The 12,185-nt window shown below is 56.1% G+C and overlaps 1 protein-coding gene across 3 annotated transcripts in view; it reads left to right on the top strand.

Annotated features, from left to right (window-relative positions):
* Positions 1–10,456: 10,456 nt before the first annotated feature.
* The window catches only part of ADCY7 (adenylate cyclase 7), a 42,765-nt gene continuing 41,036 nt past the window's right edge, over positions 10,457–12,185 (top strand). For all 3 annotated transcript variants that reach the window (XM_034637813.1, XM_034637820.1, XM_034637819.1), the window contains exon 1: positions 10,457–10,610. The gene's annotated coding sequence lies outside the window, so the exon portion shown is untranslated. The remainder of the gene's footprint in view (positions 10,611–12,185) is intronic.

The following is a 12,185-nucleotide window of genomic DNA, read 5'->3' on the forward strand; positions in this document are numbered from 1 at the left end:
CTCCTCTACCATTGGATCCTGTGACTGAGGGCCAGAATGACCAGCCCCATCTACAGGTGGGAAAGCTGAGGTCTTCAACGTTCTCTTGACAACATAGGCCTGGAGCTGGGACTAGGGCCTGGCCTGTTAGCTTCCCCCATCCCCTTCTGGCATGGTTCTGGTGAAGTCTGCTTGAGTACATGTCGCGATCCTGACCCCACCCCAACAGGCAGAGTCTCAAGTGGACCCCTTAAATCCATTCCGTTCCTCTCCCCCCATCAAGGGCACAACACATTGCCCGCTCACCTCTCCCTTCTTCCTGCTCCTACCTTTTGCCCGAGGATGCTCTGGGGCTTTGCTGCCGACCTCCACCTCTTGGATGCTCTTCCTCTGAACCTGGGCGCACAGGCACGGCTGATGGGGGATAGCGGCTTATGTTGACTCTGTGGCTGACTCCAGCAAAGGGAGCCTTGAGCGGCCAGCCTGGGCAGGAGGCAAAGAGACAAGTTAGGCGTGCTCCCTGCCCTCCTGAGCTCCCTGCCCTCCTAACCCATTGGGGAGAAAAAGTGCACCTGACCCCAAACACGTATGTAGGGAGAGCCTCACACAGCAGGCAGGTCAGTCTGTGCGTGGCGCGCTGGGGAAGGACGGACAGGGAGAGGTCCTCACTGGGACATCTTTGGGGGAGTCTGGTGATCTATCATTTTCTTCTTTATTCATGCTTTCTATATTTTCAAAATTGTCTAAAAGGAAGAAAAGCAAAACTTGATTCCTTTTTCATTTGCTCTGGAAAACTTTTCAAGAGCAGTTCTGCCTCTGAAGCTTGGACTGGGGTTTGCAGGTCTGGTCTGGGGACAGACGGAAACTTCTGAATTTAATAGGGTGTCCAAGGGGAAGGTCCTAGGATTTTGAAATATTTCAGCACAGATGAGCCAACAGAACGGCCTGGAACTCAAGCAGAAGACAACACGCTAACCGGTCTGCTGCAGACCTTCCTGTTGGCAGTGTTGCTTCCCCTGTGGCGAGTCCGAGCTGTGGCTCCGGACCCAGCTGCTGGAGAGCCATCTGATGGGGGCTGGCTGGCAGGTAGATGGGAGCCCGGTGAGGACAGCCTCCAGGCCCTGAGCCACACCCATCTGGGAACCAAAGAGAGCGGTTTCCTCAGCTGGTGCTTGGCCGAGGTTAGAACTGGGGAGGGGGGCTCCAGGCCCAGAGAGCTGTTGACACCACATCCCGGAGGGTCCTCACTGAGGAAAGCGAGTGTGTGTGATCAGCCCATAGGCTTCTTCTCCCGCCTGAGTAGTACAGACTGCACGACCCCTCGAGTCCTGCATCTTTTCTGCTCCCTGCACGGGGAACTCCACTCCTACCTCCGGGCCCTCGCGCTTGCTGTGCCTTCTTCCTGTAAACCCTTCCCTCCCATGCAACCCCTCACACGTCTTAGAAAGTGCTCCACCCCCCTCTTGGACAGCCGACCTCAGGGGTCTCATTCAGTGCTGGTGGACCTGTCCTGGGGGCCCTTTTGACCTCAGGCTTTGGTTCTTGGGCCTTTGCCTTCCTCTGCCTTTTGAACATGGACGTTTGAGCCTGAATTGTCACTTTAAGAGGGGGGAGAGAGGAAGGCAGGCGCCATGATTCCCTCCTACCCCCAGCCCTCCACTGCCCTCTCGGTCTCCCAGCTTATAATAGAGGGGGCTGAATGGAGCCCCGCAGGGTGGGGTGGTGGGCACGGGGCCCAGGCCATTGCCAGGTGTGCAGAGCCGGCAGCAGGAGGCCACTCCTTCAGTTAATGACCACCTGCCGAGTGAGGTGGCTGGGAGCAGTCCGGCTGTTTGCGGAGGGAGCCACTGTTTCCAGCTATTAACAACAAAGCCTATTATTTGCAAGCTCTTATAGCCCAGCAGACAAGAGCACAGCCTCTGGAGGGGACCTCTTGGGCTGGAGTCTCAGCTCGACGTTTCCTAGCTGTGTGACTTAGGGCAAGTGCTTCAACCTCTCTGAGCTTGTTTCTCATCTGTGAATGGAGCAGTAAGAATACTTATCTCGAAGGTTAAGGAACGGTTCCAGATTAAAGCTGACCAAGGGGACAGGACAACCAAACTCAGTATGGGAACTCAGGCTGGAAAAAAAAACCAAAACAAAAAGCTATTGCATACAGGACCTTATTGGGACAGTGGACAAAATTGAATATGAACTGTAGATAAAAGCATTGTGTCAACGTTAAATGACCTGATAACTATAGGGGTCCTTGTTCTTCGGAAACATGCACTGAAATATTTAGGGGTAGAGGGGCACAGCGTAAGCAATCTCCTTCCAAATACTGAAGAGAGACACGTATAGAGACCTTAAAGTGACGCAAAACAGCGCAAGTAGGCAAATCTACATGAAAAGTGTAGGGGAATTCTTTGTGCTTTTCTTGTAACTTTTCTGAAAGTTTGAAGTTATTTCAAAATGCAAAGTTAAAAAAAATGCATAATGGACTGAAATGACATTAATTCACGTTACTTAGAATGGTGCCTGGTATTCCCTGTTCACTGTTGCTTTTTATTATCATTAGCCTGGGCAAAGTGTAGCTTATTGTCCCAGTGACCAGTATTTTTTCCACTTTATAGATGACACACTTGAAGACCAGAGAGGTTAAGTGGTTTGCTCCGGGTCACACAGCAGTAAGTCCAGAGCACTGATAGGAGAACGGCTTACTATTTATTTTGGATTCATTGTCAGAATCTGAAACTCTGAGATTCTACACAAAAACCCAGATTTCCAGCTTTATGCCCTGTCACACTCCGGTCCTCCCTCAATCCCGCCCGCAGCCCTAAGCAGTGTGCCTGGCTCTTCCAAAGGGATGCAGAATGGCTGACCCGCCCGCCCCATGTCTAGAGTGTTGGAGGGGCTCACTGAAGGGTCCCCCGGCTGCAGTCTTCATCTGGGTTGGTGTGTGCGGGCAGGTAGTCAGTTATCCCCTCTGAGCCTCTGGGTCTTCCTCTGGCTGGTGGGGTTTTACCACCTTCCTGGAGGGCGAGCAGAAGGGTCCAGCATGTCAGCCTGGAGCAGGGTGGACCTCTGCGTGGGGCCATGAGGACTGTTCATCCCAGTGTCTGGCCTCTGACGCCCCTGGGTCCCCACCAGCCTGGGTGCAGGGTCAGGAGGTGTCCGAGAGTCGGATGAAGGAGCAAAGGCAGGAAATGGGCCTGGCTGTCTGGGGGTGGGGGCGGGGGAGGACAAGGCTGGGTGGGCACCGTTTCCATGGCTTTGTAAGTGTGCCTTACAGTCCCCATCTCACAGAGGAGGGAACAGCCTCCATGGGGTTGGGTGGGAGGAGTGCACTTGGTGGGTCTCCCCAACAGATGGGGAAACTGAGGCTCAGAGAAGCTATGTGAACTTCAGAGGTCCCACAGCCATGCTGCTTCTGTCTCCTTGGCCAAGGTTCTTTTTACCTTCCCAGGAGGACAAAGTCAGCTTGTATCTTCCTTTTACGTGGCTTGAATTTTTTATGTTAATTACAGAAACAATTCACATTATTGAAAAATCAGAAAACTCAAGCAGTGAAGTGAGGAAAAAGACCAGAATCTGTACTCTTGGAAGGAACTCATTAATATACGGATATATATTCTTCCAGAGGGCTTTGTTTTGTTTTAAGAACAGGAAAACAAATTGCACATGACAAATGTCTTTCTTGTCCTCTAAGGAAAGTTCCGCCAGCCCAGTGTGCCCCCGCGCTTTGTGACTGCAGTCCTCGGGGATCTCCGGCACATCAGGCTGGCCCGGCCTCCGGTGCGCCAGCAGCCCTGGGGGGTTTCTCCGTCCCCTACTGTTGGACACCTAGGCTGTTCCCGATATTTTTGTGGTTAGAGCGTTCCTCCAAGGGAGCCAGCAGCAAAGGGTTTGCACACGCTGGGGGTTCTCTGTGTAGCGTAAATGAGGGGTGCACCCCCTGCCCCACAGACGCAGGTTTGCGGTAGGCAGCGTCTGGGGGGGCACGGAGGGCGCTCTGCTCCCTCCAGGGAAACTGCTTTGTGGTCAGCAGGTGAGACAGGGAGGGGCTCCCACCAGGGCTTCCCACCAGGGCTTTGCAGGGAGAGGGGTTCATTCTTGCGCCCTGGCTGGTCCTAGAAGCCTTTAAGCTCCTGTGGGGGTGGTGGGTGGAGGCTGAAGCCAAGGAGGAGGAGTGTGTCTGCCCGGTGAGGGGGTGATGGTGGAGCCTGGGACCCTGCCCCCCCCACCCCGTGCTTTCTGCACAGGGGCCTGAGGTTCAGGTTGGGAGCCCATCCCGCATGGTCTGGGGGTGGGGCCGGGAGCAGGATTGAATTTGGTTCTAGCTCTGGGACCTGGGGTGCGTGGCCTTCCCTCCCAGGACAGCACATTTCCCGTCGGTGGGAAGGGGCTTCCCATGACCCCTTCACTGCTGAGACTCAGACAAGACAAGATGCCAGAGTTCTTCCAGGGACCAGGTCTCAGCTTCACTAGGGAAGGATTACAGGGATACAGGGAAGACAGATGTGACCGCCACCGCATACCCATCCCTTAGCGGCCACTGTTTCCAGCTCTTGGCCACCCCGGAGTCCTCCCTCCTCCCCCACACTTTCCCCTCCAGACCTATCGCTTTGTCTGGACAAATTATAGTGTATATTACTACAAGATAAGGGTCTCCTCAACAGACGGGGAAGCTGAGGCTCAGAGAAGCAATGTGACCCCCCCCCCCCGATTATTACCACACTTGAAACCTAGCAATATTCTCTACTATTGTAGCTATCCATTCAGAGTTCAAATTTCCAGTCATTCCATATATATATCAAATATATATATCTATTTTAGTTTTTAAAAATGTGGGTCCAAATAAGGTCTATATAATGAGATTGCATGACATCGTTCCCAAGTCGTCTTTCCTCTGTAGGATTGATAGTCATCCACTCTGTCCCTGGTGCCAAGTTTGTTTTGTTTTGGGTTTTTATTGAAAAGATGTTATTTATTTGAAAGAAAGAACCAGAGAGCACAAGTGGGGAAATGGCAGAGGGAGAAGCAGGCTCCCCGCTGAGTAGGGAGCCTGACACGGGGCTTGATCCAGGACCCCAAGATCATGACCTGAGCCGAAGGCAGATGCTTAACTCAGCCACCCAGGAGCCCCGTTTTGGGGGTTTTCTGCAGCCAGATCCCTCTCCTACAGCAGAGCCCTCTATCACGTGCAACACTTTCCTCCTACGTGAACCTCCGGTGAGTCGGGAGGGGAATCTGGAGGCTCAATCTCACTCCGTTTCGATGGCATGACAGCACGCTGGAGACAGAGCTGGGCTTGCCAGCTTCTGGGAGGTTGGCGTTGTCTGCTCTCATCTCTTGTGTGATGCCTGTGGCCACAGATGTTCAGTGGCTTGAACGTTGTAGCATTTTTAATTATAAACCTTTCCATTTTCTTTCTTTTTTTTTTTTAAAGATTTTATTTATTTATTTGACAGCCAGCCAGCGAGAGAGGGAACACAAGCAGGGGGAGTGGGAGAGGAAGAAGCAGGCTCCCAGCAGAGGAGCCTGATGTGGGGCTCGATCCCAGAATGCCGGGACCACGCCCTGAGCTGAAGGCAGGCGCTGAACAACTGAGCCACCCAGGCACCCCTAAACCTTTCCGTTTTCACCTGGTTACAAGGGATGCTGAGTTTGGCACTGGGGGAGAACTTCGTCTCAGGACATTGTTTTTTCTGATACTTGTTTTTCCTTCATGGTAGTTTTACCTGGTATCTCTTAATAACACGGGTAGTTAATTTTTTTTTTTTTTTAGAGAAAATTGGAAAATAGTTGTAAATACGAAGATAGGTATGGACATAAAACCGTGAAGTTCTACCAACTTAGTGGTAACTCCTAAGATTCGAGTACATCCTTCTAGATTTTTTTTTTACATTTTTTATTTATTTGGGGGGGGCGGAGAGCGCACAAGCAGGGGGAGCAGCAGAGGCAGAGGGAGAAGCAGGCTTCCCGCTGATGCGGGGCTCGATCCCAGGACCCTGGGATCATGGCCTGAGCTGAAGGCAGTTGCTTCACCAACCGAGCCACCCAGGAGCCCCTCGATTTTCTCGGGTACAAAAAAATGCACATCTGGTGCTATTGTTAAATGAAGCCAAGCTGGCACTCCACACACAGGTCCGTGGCTGCCGTTTTCATGGTGTGGCATCACTCACGGTGGTGACTCCCTCCCTAGGATCTGCAGGGCGTTGCATGGCCTTCCCCCCCACCCCTCAGCGGGCCACACCGCAGCTGGGTGTGGGGAAGGACGGGCGGCTGCCGGCGCGGCCCGGCTGCCAAGTTTTTCAAAGGAAATGAGGACTTTTGGTTGGCAGGGCAGCCGCTTTCACATCTGTTCTTTTAGGATTCTCCGCTGTTACCCAACACCCTGTGACCCCGGCTGCCCCCGTCCTGGTCCCAAGCCCCGTCTCCCAGGCCTGGCAGAGTCACGGGAGCCAGCCCCCTGCCCTCCGGTGGGCCATACCCCCGCCCCAGGATGCAGGGCCGGGCTGCTCGTTCTGGCCTTGGCCCTGCGGCGGGCCGGCGGGCGGCAGATTCCCGCAGAGGAGGGGAGGGCTGAGAGGAGCGGGGTTAACAGCCGGGATGCTGTTTCCTTAGCACATGTGTTTATTTGGAGTGGCTTTGAGGCTCGCCCCAAGCCGCCCCTCAGGACCACCCCTGATTAGGATTTAGGAGGCCCTCGTTCCATCCTGTCACTTGAAACCGGTCGCATGACCCCAGCCAGCCCTCCTCTGGAAAGCCGGTTTTCTGCCCGTACAGTGAAGGCGTGAGCCAGAACGCGTCCATATGTTCCCAGTATGGGAAAGAAGGGATCCCGCCCGTCCCTGAGCCCACAGCCAGGAAGAGATGAAAGCAGGGGCCGGAGGTGAGTTGATGCCTTGGAATGCCCCCCCCCCCCCCAAGTGTGAAAACTCAGTCTGGAGAGAAGGTGAGTGACCGTGGCTGCCTCACGAGGCCCCCTCCGTGGGGCTCTCACTGCGGCCCTCCTGGCCGTAAGCCTGGAAGACGGGAGCCAGCAACCGGACGCCAGTGCTCAGCTGGCCTGTCTGGACCCCCAGGCGGGTGCGGGAGAGGGGGCACGCAGGCCGCAGGTGGCGCAGAGTGGGTGCCGTGTGTCCGCTCTGTGCGCTCGGGGTGGGAATCTGAGTGCAGATCCGTTAGGTGGGAAGGTCACTGTGGGCCTCTTGAATACCTGGTGCCTGGGAGAGGTAGGTCTCCCGAAGAGGAGGGGTGACCCTGGGTCACTCCTGAGCAGGCCAGGGCCGCGGTGGCGCGAGGGAGTCCATCGGCTTGGGACCGGGCCTGTGGGCTCTGCGTCCAAGGAGGCTCCGTTGCAGGGCTGGCAGTGTGGTGCGGCCTGAGGGAGGGCCCTCGGCTCCCTGCCACCGAACTGCCTCAGTGTCCTTGCAACAGGCTGGCTGACTCCCCCCAGAGCCAGTGCTCCGAGAGGGGGAGAGGGGGAAGCCACGCTGTCTTTCATGACCTCAGAGTCACACGTTGTGGTTTCTGCCGTATTTTGTGGGTCACAAAGAGAGTGTGGGAGGGACATGAACCCCTTGGGTTGTTGGAGGTCATTTGGAGGCTGACTACGCAGTGGCAAAGATGGTGCTGGTAGCTTCTAGGTCCCAGCCTAGCCGGCTGTTGAAATGAGAGCACCTTTTTCCAACTGGATCTCACTGGACCACTTTGGGTCCCATGCCCATTCCTCGGTGGACAGCGGTCTGGTTCCCCATAGGAAGAGGGAGCCGTTACCAGAGTGGACATGGTTGCTGCAGAAGGAGGGTAGAGGCCTGTGGTGCTCTGCAGCCCAGAGGTGGTAGTGATGGGACGCTGGGGAAGGCTTCCTGGAAGAGGTGGCATTTATACTTGTCTTGGCAGGATGCGCAGCGTTTTGACCATTCCTGGTGAAGAAGGGTCTGAGTCAAGGTATGGAAGAGTGAGGCATGGAATGTGGGCTCAGGGATGTGCTGGGATCCCTTTCTTTCCCCAGGTGGGGACATATGGACGCACTTAGGCGCAGTCCTTCATTTAACAGGCAGGAAACTGGGTTTCTAGAGGGCAAGGGACTGGTTGAGGTCATGCAACTGGTCATGAGTTATAGGATAGAATGAGGACCTCTGATTCCTAATCAGGGAGGATGACAACATGAGTTGTGGGGATCAGGACTTAGGAGGCATAGCAAAGCCATGGAAAGCCTTTTTTTTTTTTTTTTTTTTTTTTTTTTTAAATTTTATTTATTTGTCAGGGAGAGCCAGCGAGAGAGGGAACACAAGCAGGGGGAATGGGAGAGGAAGAAGCAGGCTCCCAGCAGAGCAGGGAGCCCGATGCAGGGCTTGATTCCAGGACCCTGGGATCACAACCTGAGCCGAAGGCAGACTTAATGACTGAGCCACCCAGGCGCCCCCATGGAAGGCCTTTGACCTGAGTAGTCACACGGTAGAGCCAGGATCTGGGGTTTGAAACTGAGAGAACCCACTCTGTCTGGCCTCCCTTGTCTTCTGGCTTTAACTGAGCACTTTCTCTGTGCCTTACACACGTTTCTCACCTAAGCCTCCCAGGCTTCCAAGGAGCTGGGTGGCTTTACAGACAGGGCTCCTGGGCTGCCAGGATCAAGCTTGGCCAGGGTTGCTCCGTGGGGCTCTGACTCTAGTGCTTGTAAGCCTGTTCCTTCCTCGTCCATGGGACGAGGGGCTGGGCTGGCAAATAAGCAGCCTGATTGCTCAGACCTCTCTCAGGGCTCCTCTGGCATGTGGGGAACCCCCTGACTTTAGGGGAAGGAAAAGGTGAGGTGACTGTAGTACAGATGGCATTTTCCTGCTCACCCTCTGTCCGGGAGACCTGCTAGGAGTCCCAAAGGCACTGGGTGCTGTGGGGTTTCTTCCCGAGGGGAAGGGCTTGACATCTGTTGACTCAGGGCTTGGCATTGTTTGTCCTTTGGCTGCTTGACAGCTCTGTCTTGTTTTTGCGGTGGTTTTATTCCTTCTTGCCCACTGTTTCGTGGCCTTACCACTTTCTAGCCTGTGGCTCCTGGGCGGGTGAGGTCTCCCTGCCTGGAGCTCTAGTCCATGTAGCTCGTGTCCATGGGTAATTCTTCCAGACCTTTGGGCAGGCCTTGGTGGGCACAACCTTAGCCTGGGAGCTTGGCCAATGGGGGGCTGTGTCCAAGTCCCATTTGTGTCCCCAGCACCAGAGAGGGGTCCTGGCCATGGGGAGAAGAGTATAGTGGGATTTTGGAGTAACCCGTCCTCAGGGAAGCCTTTCTTTGGCCCCACGATGGCCATGGGGTGAGTGGTTGAGAGCACAGGCCGTAGGATCAGACGGACCTGAGTTTGAATCCAGGCTCTGCCTTTTCTTAGCTGTGTGTGCTTGGGCAAGTGAGTGGCCTCTCTGAGCCGGAACTTCCTGTTTTGCAGAAGGGGCAGCATAGCAGGACCTTCCTCATGGGGCTGATGGGCAGTTGTTTGAGGCTGTGCTCGATGCCAGCATGTAGCCAGTGTCCAAATGCTGATCGTAAGGCTCTCAGCCTGTGCGCACAGGCCCTGCCTGCCGGGACCTTGAACTCTGTGTGACAGCTGGGGGGTCAGGTTCCCAGTGGCCAGGGCTGGGGGTGCAGCAGGCCAGGAGGGAAGAGCCTGGCCACGGCCTCCTCTGAGGACGGAGCTGAGACGGAGGTCTGGGGGAGGCAGGAGTGTCAGCTGGGAAAACTGGGCTCTGTTCTCCACTTTCTTACCAAACAGTAGGTGTTGCTGTCAGGATAAAAGGTAGGAAGTGACCCCAGGCCCCAGGTCATCTATTAAACAGGCTCCCTGAGGACCAGGAGGGCCTTTCCCTTCCATCCTAGGACGCTTCTGCTCTCTGCTTCCCGGCCCTTCCTAGCCTGCTGCCCCACACTGAGCACCACATGATCCCAATGGGGCAGCCGAGGGTTGGCCAAGCCGAAGGGGCTTGCTTCCTGGCCTCTGGGGCCCAGGGCTGCTGGGGTTCTCTGGGGGCTCGAGCTGCTCAGAATAGCAACCAAGGCATGGGCCTTGGCTTCGGGGCCGCTGTGAAATGGAGAGGCAGCCGAAGAGGCCAGAGGCCTTTGACCTTCCAGAGCTGATTGCGACGTGGGTGGGGAAACCGAGGCTCAGGGCCTGCCTGTGAGTGGGGGAGCCAGGATGAGGCCTGGTGCCGGGCTGCTCTCGCCTTTAATGCTCACGGAAGATGCAGTCACCCCTGGCCTCCAGCCGTCTTCTCGGGCCTTCTAGTGGAGGTTTTGGTGCTCGTTTTATTTTCACTGTTTGAAAAGCGTTCCAGCTTCAAGCTTCCAATTTCCATGAAGTCATTGGAGCCAGAGCCTGGCCTGATGCCCCTCCCCACTTCTGTTGAGGGCCCCGCTGCAGCTGGGAGAGGGCCCCCTCCCCACACCCCCGGAGGCGCCGAGCTCACGGCTCGGCCTTAGCTTTTGTGCAGCGGCTGCTGTGGAGCAGGAAGTTGTGGGTCCCAGATGTGACTCGCTCTCGGTAGGTAGGCGGCGGCGGAGGCTTCCCATGTGTGCACCCAGACGCCGGCCGTGGAGGGGCGGGCGTGGGCCGGGCCATCTCCACGCGGGCTCAGACCCAGGGGGCCTGGACGAGAGTCAGGTAAAGGGCTGTGGGTAGGGGTGCCCTGTGTCCTGACGGCCTGGGCCTGAGGGGAGCGCGGGCTGGGCCTCCCCCACCGGCCGGGGGTGGACAGGGTCTGGGCTGCGGGAGGCGGGGTGGCTCCTGGACGGAGGGCCTGGACAGCTGGTCCCAGGCTTTGCCCAGCCCGACGAGGGGGTGCTGTTAGCTCTGTGGCGGGGTGCTCACTGGGCTCCTTCCACCTGGAATCCCGTCGGCCCTGGACTCTCAGATGTCCACTTTTCTTGGCAAGGTTGTCATTTGACATTTACAAGTACACGCGTCTGAATGGCGGTAACAATGAGCGAGGGAAGGGCAGTCGAACTTAGCTTGTCACATTAAAATGAAAAACAAGCCGAAATACAAACTCTGAAAATGACCCATACCCAAGAGACAGAACCAAGATGCCTCAGGAAAATGGAATCGGCTTCCTTTCCCTCCAGCCCCTCCCACCCTAAGGGCCCTGGGGACCAACGTGGACCTGTGGGAGTAGGTCCTTCTGGAACATTCTGTGGGCTCATCCAAACCCAGGAACACAGCAAAGCAGGTGCCTCATTTCTGTGTCACCACCCGGGGTTCAGGACAGCTGGCACTGGGCGCTTCCTCTCTGGCCAGCCCTTGGGGGAGGGGAGCGGCAGAGGGCTGGGCTGGGCCTCGGTGGGGCAGGGCCCCTGGCCCCCGAGGTCTGGCCGGGTGGCCGGAGTCTGGGCTGGCTCTGCTTGGATGGCTGCGTGGCCGTGGGCCGTCGGCCACAGACGTGCAGGTGGACAACCCGAGGATGGCCCACACGAGAGGGACTAGGCCAGCCTTTCTCAGACGGGTGTTCCGGGGTGGGGGGGTGTTTAGCGTATGTGTGGATAAGCATGTATAAAATTTGCTAGGTATTTATTTTAATGTATTTGAGAAACACACAAACCTGTAACCAGGACCTTGCGTCTGGGAGTTCATGATGTCCCCTTGCCTGGGACGGGGCTAAAGATACTGAAACGAGAAGTGAGCAGACCTAAGCGGAAGTGTGGAGGGACCAGCTTTGCCGGAAATGCAGCGTCTGTGGGGGCCCGAGTCAGGGAGGGTCTGTTCTGGGAGGGTCTGTTTCTAACCGAGCTGCGGGTCTCCCCACCTCCAGGTGGGGCCTTCTGGGGTTTTCCCGTGGCTTCTGATGTGAGGTGTGGGTGCAGAGGAAGGGTGGCTCTCAGATTGTTCCGGATTCTGGGGCCTCAGAAGGGAAGGTGTGAACTTTGTGGGGGAAGAGTGTCTTGTAGAGTTTGAGTGCAAAGCAGTGGCTGGTTTACTGGCAGCCGGTTCTGGGGGTGGGGGGAGGAGTGGTCTCGAAGGACCCCTCTGTCGGAGCGGGTCTTGGGGTCTCGAGAGAGGGAGACTTCCTGTGAGTCCTGCAGGAATGGGGGTCAGTGCAGGGAGGGACTAGGCAGTGAGTGGTGGGATGGGGCAGGAGGAGGGCCTCTAAACAGGCCAAAGGTGCTTTTTCGAGAGGAGATAAAGGTCAGACTTCATGTTGTGGGGACATGTCCCCCCTTTACAGTTTATAACTCTTGGTTT

Source organism: Ailuropoda melanoleuca, chromosome 12, assembly GCF_002007445.2.
Source record: "Ailuropoda melanoleuca isolate Jingjing chromosome 12, ASM200744v2, whole genome shotgun sequence".
NCBI classification, from domain to species: Eukaryota; Metazoa; Chordata; class Mammalia; order Carnivora; family Ursidae; genus Ailuropoda; species Ailuropoda melanoleuca.